This window comes from Mus musculus, chromosome 4 (assembly GCF_000001635.26).
Source record: "Mus musculus strain C57BL/6J chromosome 4, GRCm38.p6 C57BL/6J".
NCBI lineage: Eukaryota > Metazoa > Chordata > Mammalia > Rodentia > Muridae > Mus > Mus musculus.
In genome coordinates, this window is record NC_000070.6 from 3914092 (window position 1) to 3938660 (window position 24569).

General features: G+C 40.4%; 1 protein-coding gene across 7 annotated transcripts in view; it reads right to left on the reverse strand.

Annotated features, from left to right (window-relative positions):
• The window catches only part of Plag1 (pleiomorphic adenoma gene 1), a 39662-nt gene extending 15323 nt beyond the window's left edge, over window positions 1–24339 (reverse strand). For 3 of the 7 annotated variants that reach the window (XM_006538122.4, XM_006538121.4, XM_006538120.4), the window contains exons 1-2: window positions 24123–24337; window positions 1530–1634 (exon numbers count right to left, since the gene is read on the reverse strand). The gene's annotated coding sequence lies outside the window, so the exon portion shown is untranslated. Of the gene's footprint in view, window positions 1–1529; window positions 1635–23857; window positions 24103–24122 lie in introns of those variants that run through there. The other 4 variants (XM_006538116.4, XM_011250079.3, NM_019969.3 and 1 more) reach the window with 3 other exon arrangements.
• Window positions 24340–24569: the final 230 nt, after the last annotated feature.

Consider the following 24569-nt stretch of genomic DNA (forward strand, 5'->3'; position numbering starts at 1 on the left):
ACCTTAGAGTAGTGTGTACCCATAAGTGCAACCTGTAGGGTATGAAGAGCTATAAATACTGCCCAGGCTGCATGCTGATGCTCGAGGAACAGGACATGCAGGGACACAGGGTCCAGTCCGCAGGGAAGGCTCTGCACCTGCCACCAGCCTGTCCGCCCTGTGCCACACTGTGTGGCTGGCAAGGATAAAGTCACATCAAGAAACAAGACTTCTTTTTATTACCACATCTCGGACATAAACAGAATTCGTTTTGGGCAACATCATTAAGAGACATGACAGTTGTACTCCTTGACCAATTTGAAAACCATCTCTCAGTGACTGCATCTTTTACCCCGAAAGCTAACAGTTATCTTTGTTGTCCTGCCATGTTGCAGTAATATGATAAATTCTGTCCGTCTGTCTGCCTATCTATCTATCGATCGATCGAGACAGGGTTTCTCTATGTATCATCCCTGGCTTTCCTGAAACTCAATTTGTAGGCCAGGCTGGCCTGGAACTCACAGAGATCTATCTGTCTGCTTCTGCCTTCTGAGTGCTTGGATTAAAGATGTGTGCCACTACACCTGGCTTTAGCTGATAAATACTTGTTGGGATCAACTGTAGTAGGGTTTCAGGAATCAAAGCAACCAGGGGAAACATGTTGTGAGCTCTGGAAATCCCAATGGGCTATAAAGCAAGATCAGAGAAAGCCCAGAACAGGTAAATGGTTTGGTAAATGTGCTTTGGCAGAGGGGTAGGAACTGTCATGCCCAGTATAGCCATTTGACAGCAATGCTGCTTCCACATCCTTTTAAGCAGCTCTGACTAGGCATGGTGAAAGCAGGGGACTCAGGCACATGCTACTCAGACGAGACAGGCTTGAAAACTAACTTGTGAGCGCTTCAGATGTTCTGTCCTAGTAACCCCATAAGCACAGGAATTCAGTTTGTGGGGAAAAATATCATACAAAGCAAAATTCCAAATCCTTTACAGAGAATATGCTTCATATAAGATTAAGATATGAGGATGACACTGAAAATATCACTATACCTTGATTCTGTGCCACTGAGTTATAACTACGTTGGAAATCTAGATACTTTTGTGTGTCCTCTTCCCAGAAATGATAGGAAGTTGCTCTGGTCACACTGGGTTCTGTACTCTGGGAGCAGACCTAATCTGCTTCCATACCTGCCCACAGTTAAGATCATCTCAACACATGAACACAGTGGTTCCATAGGGTAGTTTTCCCTTCTGGGATATTCAGAAGATCAAGAGTTTGTGAGCTCATCTGTGGTCTCAGAGAGGAGGAAAAAAAACCAACAAGCTTTACAATAGCTTTATTTTCTGAAGCAAGACCGCTCTTGGCCATTTACAGAGCACAGATTTTACTGAAGTCCCATGGACCAGTGCATAAGCCCTAAGATCCTAAGTGGCATGCTTATTATGTGGCATGCTTTTCAAAGCTTTCACTATCACAGCATACATAATTAAGGATCTGGAGTAACTGATCACTTTGAAAATCATGCCATATAATGATAAAAACCACCTACCTGAAGCCCTGTTCCAAACTCTAGTAAGGCCACCTTATTAATAGATCATCACAGACTGAAGCATTCTGGGTGCCCAATACCACCCAGGCAGCACTGACAGGCAACCTAGGAAGAAAAGAAGAATTAGTTTGAAATTCCAAAAGTTCAGGGTCAATCTGGTTAATGATTATTACTATATCAATCATATTATTTTTCATTCATTATCACTTATTGTTTTTACTTTATTGGGGAGTGGATTAATCTTAAATCCTGTTAAAAGCAAATGTAAAACAAAATATTTATAATCTATTAGAAAGTGAAAAGCAAACACATGAATATTTACAACTTCTATATTTTCTCTCTGAACTCTAATTTAATTCAGCTATTCTTATGTTTTCTGGTATTTTTAAAATTGATCATTTACTTCCGTTTTATATTTTCTAAGCACATCCGGTCTTCTCCAGAACATTTTCAAAAAGGTCTTCTGTCATATCTTTCTTGGTCTAAGCGAAGACTAAGGAAAAAGTGTGCCCTGTGCGTGATCTCAGAAAGTGCAAACTGTAGATGGCCAAAGGTGGAGGTGGAGCAAGGACAGGAACTCTTTCCTCAGCTCATCCCAGGACTATTGTGTGCCTTATGTGAGTTTCTTGGGCCAGATCCACCATCAACAATATAGGAAGAAAAACAAAATGCGTCCTGAAGTGCACCATATATGCAGTCAGCCTTTGGTATCCCATGACTGCAAATTATGAAGATAGACCTCTAGGAGCATAATCAAGACAGAAAAGAGAGGCCCCAAGTTCTATATAGAAAAATCTTCTGCTTTATGTGGAAATGAGAACCAATGTGCAGTTCTATACCAGTATATTCTTATGTACTCTTATGTCAGTATCTGACAGTGATGTAATAAATATTAGCAGCATCTATTATATACAGTGCTGATCTGAATTGCCACAGCTACTGACAGATATGGTCTCTGCTCTGTAGGAGTGTGCAAACTAGTGCCTGTCGTTGATCCAGTTGGTAAACACTGCCACGAGGTGGTGCTGGTGAGATCAGTGGGACACAATACTAGACAGTACAAGTGCCACAGTACATCCCAGGAGGAAAGTACTATTCATTTCTCACGACTTGCCTTGAAGAATGTTACCTTAAGAAACCCCCTAACCCCCCAAAAGTGTGTGCACGCAGAGACCGACAGGTTAGAACCACCAGCACTGGAGTCTAAGATGCCTGCTGATTTTGTGTAATGTTGGTCACACATTTTCCAAGGGCCAAGACAAGGACAGTGCAGCTCCAATGCTGTGGACAGATCCACATATATACTAACAAAAGGAGCAGGGGCTTTGAAAAATATATACCCAATGAAAGTGCTGAGAACACAACAACTTGGGGAGGCAGGAGAGGACAGCATGTTCTCTTGAGTGAAAGATGTGACTAGAGTCTGAAGACAAAGTGACAACCAGCAAAAGGAACATTTCCCAAAAGAAAGACTGCCTTGTATCAGTATTCTCAAAGCAGTAAGAGGAGGGGAGCCAAGGGTAGTGCAGCTTATTCTTAGACACAACAAAGCCACTGGACACCAAAAGCTACCACTAAGAGATAAGACAAGAGATAAGACAACAGAATTTCTCAAGGAAGGAAGGAAAAGGTGGCAAAGTTAAAAAAAAAGTTACTAAGTCACGGAACCACCCACAAACACTGCTGAGCAGTAGCTATTTGGGCAGAAATACATTAAATTTAGTGATAAAAACTATGGGTGTGTGTGTCGGGGGGGCTTATAATGACAGGGGAGGCAGCAAGGAAGTACAAAAGAGGCCTGGAAGAACAGAAGGGAGAGGAAGAGGGGAGGAGAGAGGAAAGGAGGGGAAGGAAGAAGAGGAGAGAAAATCAGGACTAGAAAGAAAAGGAAGGGAGAGAAGGGCAAGATGGGAGGGGCAAGAGGAAGGGAGAGGAAACAGAAGGGAGGAAAAAGGAAGATTTTTAGTTACTTTTCCATTGCTGTGATAAAATACCTGGGCAGTACAACTTAAGGGTGGTTTATTTTGGGTCAGAGTTTGATGGTACAGTCCATCACACAGGGAAATCATGGCAGCAGGACCTGGAAGCAGTTGGTCCATTGCATCCAGGCAGGAGGGAGATAGCTGTGGATGTCTGTAGTCAGCAGTTCTCCTTTTTATAGATTCTAGGACCCAAGCCCGAGAATGGTGTGCTATCCAGTTTGAGGATGTTAACCTAAGCAATGTGATGCCTCACAGGCATGCCAAGAGAGTAAGTAACCCCTCACAGGTGCGCCCAGAAGCTTGTGTGCCAGGTTTTTAGGTCTTCTTAACTAGCACTAACCATCCCAGAAGGATGGAGGAGAGGAGGAAGACAGAGTCTGCAAGATCAGGAGGCTGGGTGTGTGTCTTGAGTGGGACCAGATGTAGGGAAGGTGTTGTGGAAAGCAGTGAGACCTTCTAAAGTCACGAATCAGAATGGCACCCAGAGATACCAGTCAGCTGTCAGTCTGAAGTATGAAAACCCGCTTCTCTAGCTAACATGGCGGTATGTGTGTTCACCCACTGATCTTTTCTTGTTCCAGAATGAGGAAATTCAGTTTCCTCACATTGGCCAGGGCAGAACAGAGGGTTTTGTTTGTAGCTTAAGAATAAAGAACAAGCCGGGCGGTGGTGGCACACGCCTTTAATCCCAGCACTTGGGAGGCAGAGGCAAGCGGATTTCTGAGTTCGAGGCCAGCCTGATCTACAAAGTGAGTTCCAGGACAGCCGGGACTATACAGAGAAACCCTGTCTTGAAAAAAACCAAAGGGGGGAAAAAAAAAAAAAAAGAAAAAAGAATAAAGAGCAAGATAGCAGACCAAGAAAGACCAGGGGAACCAAGACAGCCTCCAGTTTTATAAAACAACAATTTGCTACAAAGAACTTAATCTCAGTTATTGCCTATGGAAAACTAAAGTGTTGAATCTTTACGTTCTTTAAAATCCAAATACATGGACTTATAATTTACTTTTGAAAGTTAAAGAGAAAGAGAGAGTGAGGGGAGAGGGGAGGAGAGAAAGAGAGAACTTAAGCATAAATTCAAAATTTCACATTTTAAGAATAAAGTTGATGTTTCATAAAACGGATGGAAGTCAGTGTGCATGCGACAGAGTATTATACAGCTATTAAAACCTACCAAGGTTTGCTTGGCGTTGGTAGCACATGCCTTTAATCCCCAGAACTCACGAGGCATTTTCTATTTCTAGCAGATCTTTATGAGTTTGAGGCTAGCCTGGCCTACAGAGTGGGTTCCAAGGGAGCCAGAGATACACAGAGAAACGCTGTCTCAAAAAGACAAAACCAATCAACCAATCAAAAAATTTACAAAGTTTAAAATCATGAAATTACACAGAAAAGAGCAATTAAAGAATTGAATATATTAGGCCACCTGGGAAAATATACAATGCTAATTTTAATACTTATATTATTTTTAATTGTGTGTGTGCATATGTGCAGGTATCCTCAGAGGCCAGACTCAGGGGCTACCTCACCTCTGCGCTAAGTCAGTGTTACTCCTGGTAGTTGTCAGCTGCCGAATGTGGGTGCTGGGGATTCAATTCAGGTCCTCTGTAAGAGCAACGCCAGCAAGGCATCTCTCCAGCCACAATGTGAAAAAATTTAACCACTGGTACATGGAATCAGTATATAAGCTTCAACTCTAACTTTGTAAACTATGTATTTAAATTCACTCTCATCACAACATATAAATAAATGATTGGTAACATAAAAACTGAACACTCATTCATACTATATGTCTTATTTATATAATTAGAAAATTTTATTTTTATCAAAAAGAATGTTTTTACAAATGCCCTGGAAATTTTGATGTTCAAATACCAAAAAAGGAACCTTGAGTCATACCTTAAAGCACATATAGGCCTTTACTCTGGGATGGGTCAGAGACTAGTCTGTGTAAAACCCAAGTTCTCAAACTTTTAGAAGAAAATATTGGAAAGAAAAGTATCTGTGAACAGGAAAAAATGTGTTTACAGCAAACCAAGTCATAGCCCTTACAAGAGCAAATTCATAAACTGGGTTTCAGCAAACTTGCAAATAATGTTCAAAAGACATCCCCGAGGAAAGCAAAAGCCGGGGGGCTAGAGGACGGACAGAGCCCTCACAGGGGCTCGGCATGATCAAGAGCTGACCTGGAGAGGAGGCTAGAGCACGGACAGAGCCCTCACAGGGGCTCGGCATGATCAAGAGCTGACCTGGAGAGGAGGCTAGAGGACGGACAGAGCCCTCACAGGGGCTCGGCACGATCAAGAGCTGACCTGGAGAGGATGGACAGAACCCTTATAGGGCATTGGTATGATCAAGAGCTTACCTAGAAAGAGAACTTCCAAAATCCAATGAGATCATAATAGTTCAATTCAAAATTAATTAAAAAAAGAGAGACAAGAGCAGGTATTTCATCATGAAAATATATAAATAGGGGCTAGGGAGATTTCTCAGCCATTAGAGTTCTTGCTGCTTTTGCAGAGAATCCAAGTCTGGTTCCTAGTACCCCTATCGGGTGGCTCAAAACTGTCTATAACTTCTGGGGATCTGGTGGCCTCTTCTGACCTCTGTGGGCACTCACATGCCCATACTACATAGAGATAAACACATATACATATAAAATAGTATTTTTTAAAAAAAATATACAAATGGCAAAACCCAACTCTACATGAATAGATGTTTGGCATCACTAGGTATTAGGGAAATGCAAATTAATAGCAGTGAGATCATTCCACCGGTCATAAGAGGCTGACTGGATTTGGCAGCTATTGTGCAATAGACCTCTCTGAAACTGTATTATACAGTGGGCACACCCATGAATGAGAAGAAGGTAACAATGACGCAATTCACTTTGAGAACATTTGTAGCTTCTTAAAAAGTCAAACATGAGCTGGCCATGTGACAGTCATTTATTTCATTTCTATCTACTTATGGAAGAGATGAAAACATGCATCTTTACAAAGATTTGTGCATGAGTACCCAGAACAGCTTTGTTTTAATAGTCAAAATAAGATATAACCCAAATGCCTATCAATGTGAACACAATTCACTAGTGAGTAGCAATAAGGACTGAATGATGGCTATTTGCAGAAACATAAATAAACCCCAAATTAGTTAATTATGCTTGTTGAAACTAGCCAGGCCAAAAAAAGATACATATTGCATGGTTCCATTCACATTAACAGATGTCTAGGGACAGGAGGTAGATAGGGAGGAGTTCATAAGCCAGCAGAAACGGTAGATAAGCTTAGTATCTGATGGCATGATGGCCTCACAGTGCTCCAAATGGCACATTGTATGCTTCACATCTGTCTACCTTATAAACACCAGCCACACCTCAACAAAGCAATGAGAAAACAAATGGCAGTTTTTGTATTGAAAATATCAGTGAACAGAACAAATAAACAAACAAGCAAATCTCCAGATGAATTTACTGAACTCTCAAGAGAAAATACTCTAACAATGGACATTATAGGGACAATTATAACCATAATAATAATGATTATATATATATACATATATAAAAATATAATGATTATAATGCTGTGGTCGTTATAAGGACAAAGTCTCAAAATGACTAAAATCTGTCCTTCCCATTCAGAGGGGGAGACAATGTAAGAAAATTCAGTGTAGCTTGAGGCCTTTATCCCTGAGAAGGAAGGACACACATCTAAGAGGCTTTGGAGCTACATTCTCAGCTGTTCTACTTGGAGGAGCCAGTGTGGCTCACCTGTTGCTTAGGAACTGGCATATCATACCACATGATTTAAAGACTCCAGGAATATACCCTAACGGAATTGAGACCTGTGGATAATAAATAGTTCTAGGATACATTCCACTTATTAAATACCAAGGAAGTATCTGTTGCAGTGTCTGGGTGTAGCTTCTACACTGCTGTTTTAAATACTGATGCTCTTGGACTTCCAACGACCATTTAATTTGATTTCTGTTTTAACGTCACACTTCTACAAAGATCTATGCACCCAGACAATCCTTTTGACTTTACTTTCAGTATTTGGCCAATGACATGAGATGTTCAATATTTCATTATAAAACTGGCTTTGTGTTTGGCGATTTCATTCAATATAGGCTAATGTGATGCTTACTAGACAAGGCATAATAAATATACTTTCTGCCACAATAAAGCACATTACTTTGTATGCTAATTTAGAAAACAAATTTGAAAATGAAATGTTTAAGCCGCAGCACTGATGAACTTTATCTTACAGTAAAGACTGTGGTCCATTTACGGCAGGACCTAAAGCACTTGTGTGCTCATCAGCAACAACCTTCTAAGCAAAGACATCCATGGCAACTGGTAGACATGTTCCACCAGAAACATCTTCATCTAGTTTTAGAACAAGCAATATGTGACATTTAATGTTTATGAATTATACTTCTGTTTTTATTTTAAACACCAGAGCCAAGACAAGTGTGACCCAGAGAACTAGTATGAGCCATACATGGGCAGGTATCCCAGGTAGAAGGGACTAGCAACAGGGCTAGGTAACTAGGGGATACATTATATTTCAAACAAAATGCTGGAGACTGGAGCTATGTGTTTAGATGAATGAAGGGGTCTTGTTACCAGACAATGAAAAACTGAAAATTATCCTGATCAATTACAAAGTATCCCAAACGTAGGTGCCTGCCCTGCTTCCTCCTGAAATTTGCATACTGGCCCCATTCTCAAGACTGTTGGGAATGAATCAATCTTTGTGTGCCTCTGCTGCTTTCTAAAACAGAATGAGTGGTCATTACCTTCTGGTTTATAGCTAGCTTAGCATTTAAACAAACAAAGAACTTCTTCAATTATAAAACTGTAAACTTACTCTGTTGTGCTTGCTAACAGGTGATAACCAAGAGGGATAACAAAAACTCCCCAGGAAGTAGCTTAGGGCACAGCAGCTATGCAAGCCCCTTCCCACCACCCCAACTCTTCTGTTTGCTCCACACCTCTGGGTCCTTTTCCTACTGTGATATGCTTTAGAGAGTCACTTCATACTTCTAGACAGTATGATTATAGGGCAGCGATCTTCTGGCATTTACCCTTTGCACACTGCTCCTTTAAAAGTTTATTTGGAAAACAAAACTTCTCAATCTGACTCAGGCTAAAGCAGTGCAGGAGACAACCACAAAGATGAACTACTTCTGAGAACAAGGGCTGGTCCAAATCCTGCCTAACCAGCGTAATTTTGTACAGTTGATTCTCTCTTAAAGATTGTATGTATGTATATATGTATGTATGCACTATGGATGTATGCATGCATGCATGTACATGGCACTTATGGAAGTCAGGGGACAGCTTGTGGGAGTCGGTTCCCCTTTTACCATGTGGGTCCTGGGGATTGAACTCAGGCCATCAGGACTGGTGCTAGCCATGGGAACCTTATTTATCTTCAACATTTTCCTTAGAAGGATAGAAGTGAATACTTAATCTACAATGTCGTGTTAGCTAAACAGAGTAACACGCATAGTCTTTAGTATAGTCCTGAGGGCTTAATATACATATCTCTTGCATTTAGTGGGCTACTCAGCAAAGAGTGCTGCTTTACAATGTCCTGATATGTATAGGACTAGGGCTGGTGAGATGGCTCAGTGGGAAAAGATATTTGCTGAGCAAGCCCAGAAACCTGTGCTCAGTCCCTGAAACCTAAGTAAAAGGTAGAAGCAGAGAATCAACTCCACAAAATTGTCCTCTGACCTCCAATGCTATGTGGACTTCAATGTGTACACTTATATATATTTTTATCTGTGCAATGCTGAATGTAACTTTGCATGTTGTGTGTCATGATACAAGTATGTCTCTCCCATATAATACACACATTCATACCATAATGATAAATTATAAAAATAAGGACTGACCACTCCTCCTGTTATAGATACCAGTCAACAGAGAAAGAAAAAGAACATTTCATATAAAAGGCTTATGCACTCAAGCAGTAAAGTGACATTTGGTGAAGTACTTATGATTCTATGTATATAGAGGGACAGAGTATATCTTACAGTCACAGTTAAACCCAAATCACAACTAAAAGAAACTATTTTTGAGTGAAATAGAATGGCAATTTGGGCAATAGTTTCTAAACAATACTTTTACATTCTTGTTTACTCCTTGCAAAAGACATTTCTAAACTAGATGTAATTTTAACTAAATAAATTTACAGTAGGTTCACTTGGTTAAAAAGTTAATACCAACCCAGTATATTTCAAATCTGTAATAACTCCATGTATTGGCTGCATTATTGGCCTTCTTTATCTTTTGAAACCGTTTTACTGGCATTGATCATAAAGAAATGCTATGTGGACTTCAATGTATACATTTATTTGTATTTATATCCGTCTAACGCTGAATGTAATTTTGCATTTATAAGGAACACACTGCCAATTCTTGACTAACTGGGTAAATGGGAAGTAGAAAAGCCACAGATAATCATGAATAAACCAAAATTAATCACTGATAGATGCTGATTAGTACTTCTTTTGCATGCTGAACAAAAACTGACGTAGATGATATAAACCCATGGTTGGATTCAGCTTGAGGAAGACAGATAACGATGGCTTCAGAAGTAACAAGGACAGCAGAGAAGCTCTCAGGCACAGGATTCAGACTGCAAGAGCCAGGGTCTTGCTTCTACTGCCCATGTCTTCATCTCAGCATTTAGAATCCGGAACACATAGGAGGAATGTGATCGAGTGTTTGCTGAGTGAATAGAAAAGAGGGAGAGGAAGGAAGGGCAAGAGGGCCCTTTCTACTCTGTTGGCCCAACGGATAAGGAAGACAGTTGTCTCTACAAACGACTGAGGATGGACAGATTGGAAAATTCTCTGCATGTTCCATGCATATTTAACATTTAAGGAGATAAGACCTTTTTCTTGAGTTGGCCAATTCTCAATGGATACCAGAAAGCTGTAGTCATTGTGCCACCTTGTGGTCATGACTAGAAAGTTCCTCTTCCTTAATGGAATAGATATTCTCCTCCCCCTCACCTGCACAAAGGTATTAGTAGAAGCTTAGAGACAAACAAATGTCAATCATCCCATGTAAAGTCAAACTTTTAGAGTCTGTACTTTTAGGAAAGACCTAAAACAATATACAAATGACATGAAACAATTTTATATCAAACGATCTCCATGAGGCGGCTGTATTTGGGTGGGGGAGTGGTTGAAGCAAGCCTAACTGCTCTGGAGTTGTCAGAACTGGTTATGATACAAGAATTAATTCTACTCATCTGTCAACTTTTTTCTATCTTGTATTGGCCCACAATAAAGAGTTCAAACGATCTGTAAAGGCAGCATTACCTTAGTGTTGTACAGTGAACCTGTTGTCCATATGCTAAAAACACGGTGGTTCTGTCATGAAAGATAGTGGATCATGTCAAAGACAAACAATTTATGTACAATGTACAATGGTCACAGGCTCCAGGAACTAAGAAATGCACACAACTGGTTTGAGACTTTGAACTGTTATTCTAGTATGATATTCATATTACTGAGGCTAAATACTTATTTTCTTAGCATGAGATGGATATACAAGTAACACTGTACAAGTAACACTGTAATACACAATTTCAGTAGTCACAGCTTCCTCCAAATGTAGGGGTTCAAGGTCAAGGTGGTGAAATATTTATTCTTCAGGATGCTTTTCAGGCAGATGACTTTTTATCACATAGCTCCTAACTGCTGTACAATGTTTGTTCAGACACTTCACCACAATTGGTCCTGTAGGCTGTACCAGACATTTACTATATGCCTAATTCTCAAACAGAGTAAAGAGAAAGCTGGTTGTCTATGGCCTTTGCCCTCCAATGTCAGTTCAGTAGGAAGACCAGATACACACAGGATAGGACTGAGCTCTTAGCCGGTTAACACGGGGGCTGTAGATGAGGCAGTTCCACCACATCTCAAAGAGCAGGTAGGGGACACAGAAGAGAGGGCTCTCTTGTCTCAAGGAGTTGTGCTTTTCAGGGTGTTATGCCTACCAGATGCCCCTGACCTCTAGCCACAGAGCACAAGATGATAAGACAAGCAAGAGGATGGTTGTCACAGTCACCTTGCCAAGGGCAACCTCCACATGGTTCAGGAGTACCACTCACTTTTGGGCTAGTAGTCCCCAAAGACATTTAGGACAGTCCCCAAGGCATTTGTGTCTCAGGCTGATCTTCAACTTGTTCCCTTTGTGTCTAGTTAGCTCCCCTAACTAGAACAGGACTTCTGCCTAGTTATCTGACCAGGATTTTTCCAGACTGTTCCTCATTGTTACAGCTCCTATACAAATGCTCGTTTGTCTTTGCTGTTGTCTCCAATGGTCCTTGTTCATTGAGCCCCTCAGAACTATTCATCCTTGGATTCCTTCTTACTGCTTTCCTACCACCTGCCAGCCTGAGGAAGCCTTGTTTATAATCTGATAGGATATAGCTTAGAACCTAACTCAAAGCAGGTACTACACAGTCTGGTATGCATAAGACACAGGAGGAAAACTGAGGGATGTAGGGAGCTGGCTTATATAGAAAGAAGTATGGAGGCCCACAAAGGAAGGAGAGGTAGCGGCTTCGTTAGTGTGAAGCATCATATAAAGGGTACCATGGGAGGGAGCTGGTGCTCAGGGAGAGCATGCACAGAGAATCAGCTGGTCAAGGAGCTTGGCAAGTTCCAGGAAATGCCAACATGCTAGTGAGCTAGGACAGGTGGAAGAATGTGCACCAAAGGAAAGTACAAAGGAGGTGGCAGAAGAGGATAGGAAAGAAAGAGGCTCGAATGTGGAGAGTGATGGCACTACAGAACAGACCCCTAGGGATAATAAAGATGTCCCTGGATTTGACTCCTGGGGGGCGTTTACTGTTTTCTTTCATGGTAGGCTGGATGGCAAGAATGGAGAGATAAAGAAAAGGGACCATACACAAAACACAAACTTTTCTCATGAGATTGGCTTTGTTGAGGAAAAAAGATACTGGGGACAGGATGTAGGGAGAGAGGAAGAGTGGGAAATTCCAGCCCAGGGAGGGCAGCCTAAATTGGGCTGGCATAACAGGTTGTTTGCCACAGCCCCCGACATGCCATGCATAGCATATGGTATAGCCACCTCAGCTAGGTAGCTAGACAGCTAGATATATTCTCCCTGGGGCTCTGAAGAAGTGTTAGGCAACACTACAGAAATCCAGAAGCAAGGAAATGCCAAGTAGAGACTATGCAGAAGGCAGTCTGCTTTGGAGTGGAGGCAGGACACCTGGTGAAGGGCTCAGTAGAAATTAAGGGTGGAGACTGCAGGGCGAGGACTGAGCATAGTACTGAGTACCACTGCATTACCAGAGGCTCAGTAGAAATTAAGGGTGGAGACTGCAGGGCGAGGACTGAGCATAGTACTGAGTACCACTGCATTACCAGAGGCTCAGTAGAAATGAAGGGTGGAGCCTGCAGGGAGAGGACTGAGCATAGTACTGAGTACCACTGCATTACCAGAGGCCCAGCTTCTCTCCCAATCAGGATAATCACCACAAGGTGCTGCGGAAGACCTGTTAGAGCACAGTCCTTGTCTCATCGGCTAGCCTCCCTTGCTAAGTGTCTGCTCACTGGCATCCTGATACTTAGCCAAGGGACAGAGTTCCATGGAGCGGTGTACCTTTGTTCCCAGGCTGCTCCTCTGTGAGCCTGGCTCTCTTGGTCTTCCTCCACCTGCCCACTGTGATTACGCCCCTACAACAGAAGTGCAACTCCAGTTCCAAGTGAGTGATCATGAGTAGTTTTATGATTAGAAGCACGAGTCCTGGGGTCATTACTGACGTCTAAGCTGCAAGCTGTAGGTGTGTTGAGAGCCAGGCATTATTGAAAATAAATAAATAAATAAATAAATAAATAAATAAATAAATGTTCAGATCGTTCTGGTGAGCATGGACCTAATGGGGAATACCAGAGCAGAGGAGGCTCCTACGTCAAAGTAGGAGTATATCTCATTTCTTCCTGCTTAAGTTATTCTGGATTAAGAGGCACCTTAAGTTTCCTAACCCAAAATCCTCTGCTTGCATAGCTAAAAACTTTCTACCACACATGGAGCAAATTCTGTGGCTGGTTATGAGGTCTTGCTCTGGTCAGACCTCAGCACACCCATCTCCTCAGAAACACCCTCTTCAGTACTACTACCTCAGCGTACCAGACAAGCAGCACATTTCTGCCTCCTGTAGAAACCATTTCTTTGACCTAGATGTTGTGTTCTCATTCTCTCTCTCTCTCTCTCTCTCTCTCTCTCTCTCTCTCTCTCTCTCCTTGTCTATTTTTAACTTGTGCCTTTCCCAAGGTCCATCTCAAGTTTCCCTTCTCCCTTCCAAGAATACTATAGTGTTTGATATCTATATTATTCACTGGGCATTTAAACATGCACTGCCTTTGTGTTCTTTTGGTATGTCTACCCACCATCTAAACAGCAATTTTAAAAGCAAGCAGAAAAAAAAAATAGTGTGCAGTAAATATAGGTACCCCAACAGAGTGGCCTAAGGTACCCTTCCTATTTTGTCTCCCACTTAGCACAAGAATAAATTATAGAGTGGCACGATGCTCTGTAGCTGAGTGAAGACAAGAAAGTTATACTCGTATTTAAAACACTATAAAAGCTTGTGATTTTAGATAAATCTGTACAACTGTTTATACTGCTTTGTTAAAATAAGGTCAGCGGATCCAGTCTTATCTGAGCTTACTATGAAGAGGAACAAGATGAAGCAAATAGTCTTTCTTAAAGTTTCTTTTAAAGTGGTAACTCTTTAGTACTGATTCAAAATTTAATCACATTTTCACGGCAATAATTTTTAAAAAATATAAAATGGTATTTACAGAGATGAAAGAAATTCCCAACCCTCAAATATGAGGAACAGTACAAACTGGAGCACTTGAACTTGGTCTTTTAATAGGGGACAGCACATATACTACAGTGATCCCTTTTACACCCATCCACACATTTTGGTCTTAGAAGCTCAGTATCTAAAACTAACCAACCTAAGCAATACTTTCTACAGCTACCATATACAATTACATTGTTTCCTAGAGCAAACCATTCAAAACTTTTGAAAGAAACAGTAACCAGTCAGAAGTCTGGTGGCTTGGCCATAAATCCGTCTAAAAGAAACTGTGTCTGAGATTCATACTGTAAAGCAAAGCTTAGATTTAGAATATTTTAAAATCGCCTTTAACTTACAGAGCAGATACATTTTCCATCAATGCCTTATTTCTTAATAAGAATTCTTACAACACTTTCTAACTTGAGCTACTCTGCAAACTTTAAGAAAAAATTTAAATTTTTGGAACAAATTTGTAACTATAAATATGCTAATCTTTGTACTGACACAACTTAGGTTTACACTAAGAAATTAATTTATAATTAGCTTTTATAGTCTGTCTATAATGAGGCTTACTTAGTGCTTGTTGTGCACACCCTGCCTTACTCACAGACTGCTTTGAAAATGAAATGAGATAAGGCAGGGAAAAGCAAGGGACTAATCCTGTGATCCAGCCCAAGCGCTTTATGGCCGAGGCGCAGCATCACTCCTTAAATATGATGCTGATACAATGCAAGTCGTGTTGGTCAGTGATTCAGAGAAGAATGTAACCAATCAAGTTAGGTTTCCTTTCCTTTTAAGCAGAAACAGTCCCTGACTCCCCCACCCATGTGTGTGTGTGTGTGTGTGTGTGTGTGTGTGAGAGAGAGAGAGAGAGAGAGAGAGAGTGTTAGTTTTTTGGTTTTGCTTTTACTAAGGAAGAACTTGCAATTATAACTTGGCTAACATTAAAAATCTCATGACGTTTCTCATCTTTACACACTCTGAACCTCTGTGTTCTTACTTGGCTACTTGTAAGCCACATTTGAAGCACTAGTCTAACTCTGCTTTATTTTAGTGAAACGGCAGATTAGACAAACAACAGCATTTACCTTTAAAGTTTTTCCAAATTTTCATGTTTTTGGCAGCTGAGTACCGTCCTTCTGCGCTGCATAACTTTTACAAACCTAACTGGAGTACAGCAGCACACACAGCGGCAAAGCAACACAACAGGCTCTGCGCTCAGCTCAGCTTCTTTCCACCAGTGCTCCAGAACGGTACCACTTGATAACACAGCAAATGTGTGCCTGCCGCAGCGGCACTGCCATCCACAGGGTGGCAGCACTGAGAAGAGAGCAGAGCCAAGCAGCAAGCACACTTGGATGCCAATGGAAGGAAGCACACCAGTGTGTCTGAATCCTGATTAGGAAAAGAGTTCGTAGACACACGGGCATTTTGGTTCTAATTAACAAGCTCCTTTTAATTCTGGCAAAGAAATCATAGTCTGCAGAAAGGCTATCATGAGTCAGCCTCGGAACGGGATCCTTTCTCCTCTTCTCAGCTGTTTTCTTCTCCTATTCATGCAGTGACCAATAATGGGTGAATTGAGTATAATTTCATTCAAGTATGACGCAGGGCCAATGTCGAACAGAATGGCTATACCTGCAGTGCCTATGTTGAGCTAATCTGAGCTATGGTTTAAAGTGCTTCAGGACAGCACTTTCTTTCAAGAACAGCATGCTGTGAGAACAGGGCATGCTTAAAAAATAAAAGTAGTACGAAAAGCTTCAGGAAAACGGAATTAAGTTTTAATATCCACAAAGAGGGCTTCTGAAGAAAACACTGATAACAGTACTTTTAAAAAACACTGAAGTAGCACTGTCCTAGTAAACACGTAATAATTAAAGCTCCCAAACACAACAGATGTGCAGTTCGGTACTAGGCTGTTACTACTTTTCTTACAAAAATAACCAAAATGATTGAAGATATTAAGTTCTTTGATGTCATTTTGATCATTTAAAATATGTTTACTAACCATCAAAGACAAATGCTTAAGACCTTTTGCAGAGCTCCACACTTTTTGATTTTATATCATTACTATTATTTTTAACATTATTTTACTTACAAACTTCTGGGGCTGAAAAACAGATTCTGAAAGAAAAACCAATTCTTTTGATTAAAATTCTGTCATTTCACCAGTAAATCAATTTATTCAGATAAATATTTAAATCTCATTTTTGCCCAGTTAAGTTTATTATTTGATGGTTTGTTTTAATCCCAATTTGGGTAAACAACTACGGTAACACATCTTCACACACAGTGCTGTGATGCATGACAAAGTATTTTCAAGGAATGCCTTAATACTATTTTTTTTTTTTTTTTAGAACTGAGAAAGAAATCCCTGGGAAGGCTGACCATGCACTCTCCATAGAGCAAAATGAAGTCAGCTCTGCACAGCATCAGCTCTGAGGATGCACAGGAGACAGAGCACACACTGTACTCACCAGGACGTCCAAGCAAGAACCAGCAGCGTTGTTTTCACCACTCTTGGGATAACCTATTTTATTGTATGTCCGATTCTATCTTAATGCTGAAATCACATGCATTTACCAACAATTTTCAAGTAAAAGACTAATATTTGAAGAGAAAGAAAACCAAGATAGAAATTTACTCAATTAAATTATCCCAGACAATAACAAATTACCGAAACACGGGAAGAACATTTTCTAACATTTACCTAAGCAAATTTAAAGGCGCTAGGAGAGCAAATTTGTATTTGAGGCTGAGCATGCAATTGGGCACACTGGACACACAAGTGCTGATTTAAAGAATATGATATGTTTTACTCAAATATGCAAAGTAACATTTTTTCAATGAACTTAAAAAATTATGACAAATTTCATGTCAACGTAATAGAGCTAATTTCTCTTCTTCAGAGTGGTACACTCTCAGAAATTATACCTAGAGAATGCGAAAGACAACCTAAGAAAGGGAATGCACTCTTCTACAAATACTGTTCTACCTCACTGCCTGAAGACAAGACACTAGAACATTTTTATTATAACTTCTTTGGGCATGATGAGAATTAACTTGGGCTCTGAAATTATAGCATTAAAACAATACAAGAAAATAAAATTGATTTACTGAGAAAACGTAGCAGAGTAAAATCAATTGGTGATGTTTTGAACCTGCAAAGTTAAACAACCTTAAGCTTCCAGCTTTGGTTTCTTAAAATTCTCTTTCTCAAGAACAATCGACTGCCGTGTCTTCAGAGAAACAGAGCTGACTGGAACACTTTCTGATTCTGCCTTTTACACAAAAGATTTATAGTCCTCATTTAAAAACTGATTTTAGTTTCCCAAAAATGTATATTAAAGATTCTAATGCCCACTGATCAGACATTAGATATTTTTTAAAAGTCATATGTCAGCTTTTTAATTGTGGTATTTACTCTGAGAATTAGTATTTTCATCTTCAGAAACTATAACATAGGAGACTGTAAACAGCTTACATGCAATACACCAACACTAATATGAGACAATAATTTAAGTACTAACAACTAAAAAGCGTAAAATGAGAGTCTCCTGCTCAAAGATAGATTTCAAGACTCTGCAATGCTCTCTCTCCCACCACTGCAAAGAGCCCCATGCATTCTCTGAGCAGTTTCCAGAGCTCGAGGTAAATTCTACTTCAGATATCACAAAAGGTTTCAATTCTCCTTTAGAAAACCAACTAACTAATGAATGAGAAAGAGACATACCTTTAATCAGCAGCTTACACCTTAAAACACTCTAGAAATTAACAATCTTATTGGTGAAATACTCTTATCTTTGTCTTGTCAAAGTTTTTAAAGGGCTATTAAGACTGTAAGAAATTATTCAAATTGCCCTTAAAAAATCCACAGAGCAAAATTATTCTTAGACTGAAGCTTTAAAATTTATTTTATTAACCTAAACAAGTTTTAAGCTTTCTGATAATTAACAAGGGAAGTATTATTCGATGATTTCTAAGGCTCTCAGACCATTTCACATTGCTACACATTTGATACCTCTTTAAAATCTCTTTTAAAAACAGCAGAAAATGACTTTCTCTTTTTCCTTTTGTTAAAAATGAATTTCAAAGAAATCATCACTAGAAATCATAATTAGGATTTAGTTTAATCCACATCTACAGAAGAAGGAGCAAAGGCTTGGGAACTCTTGTTTCAAAGGTGATTACAAATCCTGCAATTTGCACTAAAAATATTCTCTGATAAAATTCCCCAAAGTACCACTCTGATTCTTTTCTTTCCGTTTCTTTCTTTCTTTCTTTTGTAAACTTATGGGTTTGCTTTGTAGTTGGTTATTCTTTATTCACATAAGCTGAATTTTAAATTTACCATAATTCCAATTTTATTCTGAAATTCTTAGTTTTTCAGTTTCTCATTATTATTTTTGAATATTTTAGTTTACACTGATGTTGTACAATATTCTCATTGTTCAAAAGTATTAATATTTAAAAGGCATCAAAACCATATTTTTGTTCTCTGGTATCTTCACATTTCTAGGTTTTCTATAATTTTAAATTAGGAAAAGGTTCCACGTTATTTTTAGCTGCCTGCTTTCCCTATGAACCTAGGATATAAGTGCAGAAGTTCACTCACATGCACCCTTCATAAGGAGTCACTCCAAGCTCCCAGCACAAACTGTGGTTAGTTTTAATACCAAGATCCTGTAGTAACTCTATTTACAAGACGTTCAGGGACTTTTAAATACTAACAATTTTAGTGTAATATCATACTACTTCACTTTTTAAAAATGAGATATTATTTGTTTTGTAACATTTTTTGTACTTGATATGCATTTTAGAAAAGCAAAATCCTTAAGAATGGCAAACACCAATATAAATACAAAATCAGAATACAAAAACATTCCAATGTCTTTGATATGTGAACATCATGATATCCTGGTCAACTCTCCCCTGTAAGGAGTAGACAGAGACAGGAGGGCACACTAGGTAGAATGCAAACCTTAGGGAGATAGGCCAATGAATTTAAAAGTAAAAATCAAGCTATGCCTCTGTAATAATTTCTATTAAGCTTTTATACAGATATATTTCTTATAATGTCAAATTTTAATAATTTCACACCAATTTTTCATAAAAATTTATAACCTAGAAATATTCATTTACTTTCTCAAATTAAACCTGAAATTAAATTTACACATGAGATAAAAAAGTTGCCTTGATATGAAGGAAAGCAGTAACCGGTGGATTTCAGATTTGAGAGTTTCTAAGAAGGTTAGCAGTGAGATGATTACAAAAAGCAACCACACATCACTTCTACTGTGTCCTTGTGTTAGAATGGAAAAGAGTTCTTCTTCATGAGCTCTGAAACCACAGTGAACCTTACAGTTCATCAATCCGATGTAGCCTGCCCTCGAACTGAACTTATTTGTAAATACTGTTCTAAGGGTACCTAAACACTTACTAATTGGTTAAATATGCTGCCTACATTAATTCCTGTTAAAACTAAAGAAATAAAAATCCATCTTTGTTTTCAAGCAATGACTGACATGCTTTCAACATAGTCTGTGTTTCAGAAAAAAATATTTACCAGGTTCTTAAAACCCTTTAAACGATGGCTTAAGGGACAGTTTCCCTTCCACCCTGAACAGATCTACTTGCTTAGCTTTTACTTGACAAGACACTCTTCTTCTGAAACTCTCATCTCATGAGTTAACAGGTTAATTTTTTACACGTTAAATTGTCAAAGAACAAAATTACAAAGAAATAATATTAAAGCATTCCTAGAAGGATGGCTAGTTTGATTATACAGCTTGAGTAAAATGATTACTGAAGTAACCTTCAAAGGCAGGCATGGCATAGGTTTCAGTTGTACGTCTTTTAAAATCCCAGTTGTGATAGGAACATGACATTTAATTTAAAAAACAATAGTTTAACCCTTAGGTAAATTTCTAGAATATCATATGAAAATGTACATAATAGCAACCAGGATTATTATAATAATGAAGGAAAAATTCTCATTTTTGAATTGATACTAAAGCAAAAAAAATTCTTAAAATTTCAAATTATAGTGATAAAGGAAAATTCAACTACTTTAACTAGAAAATGTCTGCTTATTGAACTATTTTGATTATCATAAATAAATACACAGATAAGGGGTTTTATCAGTATTATCCCACACTCACTATATCATCCACCACTGCAGGAAATAATCATTTCAGAATTTTCAGTAGTGCCACTGGGCATCTAAGTCTCAGAGAAGAATTCTCCTCTGTGGGGTTTCTCTAACTGTAAGTGAGGTCGTATGGAGCATGGGCTGCTGTCCTTAGACTATCTCTCTGTATTGGTATAATTTAATAGGACTTCCAGCAAAGGAAGTTCAACAGGCAGGGTTTCTAAGCATCAAAAAGCCTTAGTACAATCAACTCAACTCAGCTCTTGTGCTACTCCCTATCTAAGCAAGACTCTAAGAGTTACAGGTTTTCATCTGGACATTATGAGTGTATTTTTTTTAACTTCAAAAAGAGCTGGTTTTACTAAACCCCAACAAAGTGTATATTACTCTATATGAGAAAGAATAACCTCTATTTTAATAGGTGAACTTGTGTTGAGGTTGACAACAAAGAATGAGATCCTATTTTTAAGTGCCCAAACACCTTCAGTAGCTCAATGAGCTAACAGAACCAAAAGCAAAACTTGCCTTGACTTTTACTGACACTGAATTTATTGGTAATTGTATTTGGTTTGTCAAAGTGGCAACCGCTCAGTATCCGAAAGTCTCATGCATTTTAAGCACAAAGTATAATCCTGACTACTTATAGTCAGAGTAACTATCTTGAGCCAGCAACATAATGAACATGCAAAATAAACTTCAGAGGGTTTTTTTTTTTTTTTTTTGTAAGTAGTGATGGAATTCTGAAATCTTTGGACACAAGATTATGGTGGGGAGGGGTCATCTTCTTCATTGAGACTTTAATCTCTTTCCAAGCATCAGGATTTCACAGGGATTTGTGCCCCTGTGCTTTCCTTAGTGACTTCTTAGAAAGCTGTAGTTGTTCCCAAAGTGGGAAACCACAAGATGATGTGCTCACAGGTCACTGATACTGTTTTCATGTAGGTATGGACAGAAAGTGCTGAGAAAAGTCAGTTAGAAACAGGAACTAACACACAATGGATTGTCACAAAATAATTTTTATGCAGTATGGCAAAAGAGAACACTACCTAAGAAGTCTAAAAACTCAGTTCTTACTTTGGTCCATTTCTATAAATTGTAAAAACAAAGCAAAATAGAGATTTATTTCCCAAACTCTATATGGCTGTGGAAACTGAATATAAGTAGTTTCCATCCCAGATTAGTTGTAATCTTAAATACTGTACAGTTAACAATGTACACATTTTACCTTTTGAAAATACTGCGGACATCTAAGACACAAGAGCAGACACAAGAGCAGATAGGAGCTAACGATTAGCAAACATTTCCTGGTAAACACAAATCATTTCAGCGGAAAAGATACAAATCCATAGGTTTCAGGATATCCAAGCATTTTCATTTTCAAAGTGCAAAGTTATAACATATGCATAGGATGGACTATATATAATTTTGAAATATATATATAAACTTTTCCATGGTCTTCATGAGAGCCACTCCCGCCTCCCCAGAAATGTCTACTGTTTACAATGTTAAGGAGTCTCCACCACTTTGCCTGTAAGTTTCAACCAGAAGTCCTCAGTGTACCTGAAGCCAAACTGAGCATTAGGTATTTTACAAAATGGCTGTAAACCCCCATTATGGGCATACATGGCTCTTTGATCTCACTGCACAGAATTCATAAGTGTTCAATAATGCTATACCATTACACCACACACCTTCAACTTTTTCCATTTTTCCACAATTCTTTCCAAAATCAGCTTCCAGAGCAAAGCAATGTAACATGAAAAGTTTCTGGGAGGGCTTGTTACATAAAAGAACAGCGTGGATGAAAACTAAGCCACACACACATCCATCTTCTGCTGGGCTTGTTTATCCCTCCTCTCCCTCCATCACTCCTAAACGGGGGGTGCACTTGAGTAATGGAAAGAGAAGGCTCTTCCATCACCACACACTTCCAGCACCTCTGACTTTGGTCCTCTGTAAGTCTGCATAGGTGATGAAAACCCTAAGAAAAGAGAAGCTGTCCCTTTAAAATGCCCTGCTCTGTCCCAGATCCCACGTGGAACCAACATCAGCAGCACTTTCCCACTAACATCAATGTGATGCAAGAGGCACCATCCTTTTATATACATAAAACCAGAAAACTTCAGTCCAACATTCCTTAGTGAGGGCGAACAGGTGAAGCAAACGAGCCAGGAAGGGAGAAACCAAACAACTCCCCACCCCTCCCCAGAAGGTTCGCCAGTCTTGCCCTCCAGTCTCTCTGGGCAACAGCACCTTTCCACCCCTCCTCTGGAGAGCCCAGCTTAAAGAAAGGAGGGAGCCACTAACAAAACCCGAGGCATAAATGCGACGAAAATGCAATCTAAAGCCGGAAAGGTTTATTCTTCCAATCACACATATTAACTCTATTAAGAAAATGGCATCACTTTTTTTCCTACCCCAAAAAGCAACCTCCTCACAGATCATTAAAAGGGAGTTATAAAATAGCAAATATAGTGTTTATCTTATCTCAGATCAGTCCACATTACCAATAAGTTTAGTAGTTTCTGCACTACCACCTCCCCCTCCCTCCCCCTGCTTCTCTTGCATTGGATTTTCACGTTTTCTCATTGTCGGTGGAGTTATAAAAGGCTTTTGCCCTTCGAAAGTTTTAAAAAATAAATAAATATTAACTCCTTGGTCCCTGCAAAGTCCAAATGGACTTCAGGGGAAAGGCGGTTCACACTTTTACCTTTGGCGAGAAAGGGGGGCGCATCCCGGATTTTTAGGGATTTTTTGCGATTTTTTAACAATTTTTATTTGGTTATATGCCTGAGTTCTCCCTCCATTTTGGTTGTTTATGATACTGACAACAAGCTGTCCCTGCTCCGTCCCGATCTCCTGCTTTCATTTAGCACCCCCTCCCCCTACGCCCCCGTCGCCACCCGGCTGGGTCCGGCGCCCCGCGGACCCCGCACCCCGACTCGGCTCTCCCACCTGGGCAGGAGGGCAAAAACAAATGCATTTCTCCAGAAAAGAAAAACCTCTTCGGAAAAGGGGGCAAAGTTACCCCAAGTCACTCCCAGTACCCCCCAAATATTGCCGACCGCGGGTCTCCGCCAGGCCCTCTGGGAAGCGACCTTCCCCCGGGATGTTTTGGTGGAAAACGCGGAGAGTTTCCTCTCAAAACCGAATTTATATTAATTTTTCCCTTATTTTTCGGGTCTCTAATGTCTTCCGCTCTCTCTGCTGCCGCTGCCGCTGTCACAATATTCACAGCACCAGAGAGGAGGAGGAGGAGGAGGAGGAAAACTTTTCAAACTTTCCAGACCCTGAATAAAAGGGTTTTTTTTTTCCCACCGACCTCACCTTCGGGTCCCCAGTCGCGTCGCCCCCTGCCCTGTCAGCAGCGACCTCGGGAGTCCTTGCAGCCCCGCCGCACGATTTTATTTGATTTTTTATTATTATTTTTCTCTCTGGGGTCCTGAGCAGGGGCTGGGAGTAGCACAAACTTTTCCTCCTCCTGCCGCCGCCGCGGCTCCTCTGCCCCCTCGGCTAGTCCCATAATTTAAATAACCCTGATATTCCTCCCGCTAAACGCCTCCCCGCCGCCCCGGACCCCCGGAGAACTCACCGCGGAGCTTTAACATCCTCCCTCCGGCCCGTCCGCCGCCTTTACACCGCCCGCGGAATTTCTAATAATTTTTTTCTCATATTTCGGGCTGGACGCGGCGGGCCTGGAAATTGTTTCCTTACGCCTCTTTCCAGCAGCCATTGTAGTGTATGCGCTGCCCCTGCAGCTCAACTTGCAGCTGCCGCCGCCGCCGCCGCCGCCGCCGCAGCCGCCGACGTCGCGCCCACCGCCGCCTCCTACCCCCCCCCACCCCCCCCCCCGCCCGCTCGGCCGCCGCCCCCGCCCCCGCCCCGCGCCCGCCCGCCGGCCCGCCCTGGCCCCCGCCCGCCGAGGTGCCCGCCCTCCTCACGCTCCGCCCAGGGCCTGGCCAGTCCGAGCGGCCGCCGCCGGGTCCAGATGAGCTCATTGGTTGACGTGGCTGCCCATCAGGCCGAAGTGGTAAGAGCG